The 3,638-nt window shown below is 51.1% G+C and overlaps 1 protein-coding gene across 1 annotated transcript in view; it reads right to left on the reverse strand.

The window, feature by feature from the left end:
* The window catches only part of LOC119363099, a 7,780-nt gene extending 5,992 nt beyond the window's left edge, over nt 1-1,788 (reverse strand). The window contains exon 1 of the mRNA XM_037628400.1: nt 1,429-1,788. The gene's annotated coding sequence lies outside the window, so the exon portion shown is untranslated. The remainder of the gene's footprint in view (nt 1-1,428) is intronic.
* Between the last annotated feature and the right edge of the window lie 1,850 nt (nt 1,789-3,638).

Here is a 3,638-nt window from a genome sequence, read left to right on the forward strand (position 1 = left end):
AGTGGTGGAAACAGTTACCTGGACCAACTTTGAGATATTTGGAGATCGTACTTGAATCGTAGCCCCTGGCTAAACCAATAGCCCTCTTGGGGCTAAACTCAGCCACTCTCTGGACAGTGTTGTTCTTCATGTCAACAGCAAGCACCCATGATGTGTGCTGCCTGTCGCGGTAGTCAATCTTAGCTAGTAAGTAAAGAATGCAATCATCTTGCAGGCTCAGCTTGGGCAGGCCAATATGGAGAGCTCTGTTTTTAAGGCGTCCCGCCTTGGACGCTTAGGCGACGCTTAGGCGATAAGGCGCCCCGCCAGCGCCTTACAAATATGCCCGCCTTAGGCGCTTAGGCGTCCGCCTTAGGCGCTTAGGCGTCGCCTAGGCGATAAGGCGCCCCCCCAGCGCCTTAGATCGCCTTACCGACTTAAAAACATAGATGGAGAGTCGACAAGGTAGGCTGAGCTGTGACACCTTCACGGACCTTCAGCTTAGGCAGCGGCGGTTCAGGTATAGCAGAGGAATCGAACTGGCAATCGACACTCCAATGCGCTTTGGAGAAGATGCCAGTCTTGATGCTCCATATTGTGGCCTTCCAACCAATAGCACGGTGCTCCAGCTCGACCATCTTGATGAAGCCATTAAGGACTGAAACGTCCCGAACAGCGGGCGATCGAGTTGCATTGCTAGGCAGTCTTAAGAAATGAGGCTTGGGGTGTTTGTCCAGCACGTTGCAGAAGATGATCATATGCGAGAGATCAACCCAGGCCACTGTTCCTTCATCACCTCCGATTGTGATTGCCTTGTATGTGATGAACTCGTCGGCGTCGGGGACTGAATCGACATTCACTGGCAGCTTGCTCCAGGAGTTGGTATCATGGTCATAGAGGCAGAGGTGAGAAGGATTGCCATATCTGAACCCATTAGCTCTGGGTGGTCGTTGCCGGGCTGCTTGATGTGAGAAGGATTGCCATATCTGAACCCATTAGCTCTGGGTGGTCGTTGCCGGGCTGCTTGATGTGCTTGAGCTCGGGAACACTGGCGTCGTAGACGAAGTAGTGTCGATTGCGGCGATACAACGCATCGGATGGGCAATCACCGACTACGACGCATAGGAGGACGAGCCCACCGTCAGTCTCTGTGGCGACTATGCTAGGCCGGGTGGCGAACACGTTGTGGTCGTAGGCGGTGACGTGGAAGCATAGGTAGGAGACCTGCGGTGGTTGGGCGGTGCAGAAGGTGACCTCGATGTTACCCCGGAGACGGAGACCCTCCAAGCCGCAGTCGGCGGTGGTGGCGTTGCGGCGGTCGGCAAAGAAGGCGTATGGCTCGATCAAGACGAAGCTTGGCTGGTCGCCACCGCCGTCGGGGTAGCCATAAGCAGGGGGATTCAAGGACGGGGAATCCTGTGTGATTGGGCGCCTGCGGAAAATCAATACCTTTCCCTCTCCTGCGGATGGACTGCTGTCAGGCTTCTTGACGGCTTCCTCCCCGCCGAGGTAAGAAGCAGCAAGAGCAGCCAGGCCGCTGTCCATGGATTGCAGATCGAGTGCCATCAAGCTCTTCCTCTCCGGTGTGTGGATCGATCCCAGATCGGTTGGCCCTCCTCTCCGCCTTGGGTGTGTGGATGGATTTATGTGGGGAAGGTGAGGTTGGAGTCGATCAGAGTCGGAGATCGAGATGAGATTGCAGCCGGAGCGAAAGGGGAGCAACCAGCCGCCGGTATACCAGGAGAACGAGGGTTGGGTGGGGAGTGCCTCGTAAGCTAGGGTTATGTTTCCCTTCAACATCTGTTTGGGGTGGAACTTTGCGCCTCCCACAGCCCAGAGAAAATCGGCTATTTACCACTTTCAATACCGGGCTTCGCAAAATTGCCACTCTCAAGATTGGCTTCGCAAAAATGCCATCAAGCTCGTGTGCACGTTGATTACTATGCCATTTTCCTTTTTTATTATTGTTTTCCTTTTCTTTTCCATTTTTTGGCACCTGAAAAGACCATAGTACCCCTCACGCTATCTTCACGTACTACTTGGGATTCAGATCGGCACTTGAAGCGAAACGAGCTCGTGCTGTCCTGCCGAGAAAAGCGACGCGAGGGTGAGCTGTGCCGGAGCGTGCAGACATGGACGAGCGCCGGCGAAGAGCGGCAGTGATGAGGGCGAGTTTCAGCGGAGCGTGCAGACATGGACGAACGCCGGCGGAGAGCGGCAGTGATGGAGGGCAACTTGCAGCAGCGCGCGCAACCATGGGCGAGCGCCTGCGGCGACCAGCGGTTTCTCGGACAGGCATGAGAAAGCTAGGGCGGCGAGTTCATGTAGCTCGCGCAGGCATCAACGAGGTACAACAACGAGCAACCATGATGACAAGAACGAGATAAGCCTGAGAGCAAAATCCGATGCCAACACAGCCAGACCACAAACGCATTGGATAAGGTTGAAACGACCAGGGGTACTTCGGTCCTTTCAAGTGCTAGAAAATGGAAAAGAAAAAGAAAAACAATGAAAAGGGAAAAAATGGCATGGTAATCAAAGTGCACACGAGCTAGGTGGCATTTTTACAAAGCCAATCTTGAGAGTGGCAATTTTGCGAAGTCCGGTATTGAAAGTGGCAAATAGCCAATTTTCTCCACAGCTCACGGTGGCGACGCAAGTCTCTATCAATATATTGTTAGAGTCTTTTTGTTTTTGTCTTTTTAAGGCATGAACTTTTTCCGAGAGCAACTAGTTGACGAGCGCCCATTCGGGAGCCTCGCAACGATCAGCGCCACTTGACGCGCTCTCACTCATTCGCCACATGTCGCGCTCTGGACGCTGCCTCCGGATTTTATTTTTATTTTTTTTCCGCACTCGTTTTCGGTTTTTTAAACGGTTTTTTCGTGTCTTTTCGACGTTTCGGTTTTCCACTTGTCTTCCTTAGCTTTTGGATAAAAAAATTGCGCGAAAAAATGTTTTTCTTTTTTTCCCTTTCGCGAGAGTCACGTTTTTGCTTTCGCGAGTGTCACGGTCGTGCCTCTCGAAAACGAAAAAAACATGTTTTCTGTTTTATTTCCTTCCGCGAGAGTCATAGTTCTGCTTTCGCGGGAGGCACGGTTGTGCTTTTGCGAGAGTCACGGTCGTGCCTCTTGGAAATGGGGAAAATGCGTTTTTTTGTTTTTTTTCTTTCGCGAGTCACGCTTTTGCTTCCACGAGAGGCATGGTTGTGTTTTCATGAGAGTCATGGTCGTGCCTCTCGGAAACGAAAAAAACACATTTTCTGTTTTTTTTTCTTTCATGAGAGTCACGATTTTGCTTCCGTGAGAGGCATGGTTGTGCTTTCGCGAGAAGCATGGTTGTGCCTCTCCTCGAAAATGAAAAAAACGTGTTTTTTCTTTGTTTTTTTCCTTCCGTGAGAGTCACGGTTTTGCTTTCTTGCGAGACACGGTTGTGATTTCGTGAGAGGCAAGGGCGTGCCTCTTTTGGAAAGGGAAAAAACCCGTGCTCCCGGCTCGGTTTTTCATATGGTTTTTTCGTTCGGTTTTTTCGTGAAAAAAAGTTCGTCAAAACCTATCAACATGAGATCTAGTTTTGAAGATCTCGATGCAAGGAATCCAATGGTGAAAGCGGTTCGAGATTTGGACGCATGGTTTAAGAGATAAACCGTTTTGAATTAA

Source organism: Triticum dicoccoides, chromosome 2B (genome assembly GCF_002162155.2).
Source record: "Triticum dicoccoides isolate Atlit2015 ecotype Zavitan chromosome 2B, WEW_v2.0, whole genome shotgun sequence".
In the NCBI taxonomy this organism is placed as follows: domain Eukaryota; kingdom Viridiplantae; phylum Streptophyta; class Magnoliopsida; order Poales; family Poaceae; genus Triticum; species Triticum dicoccoides.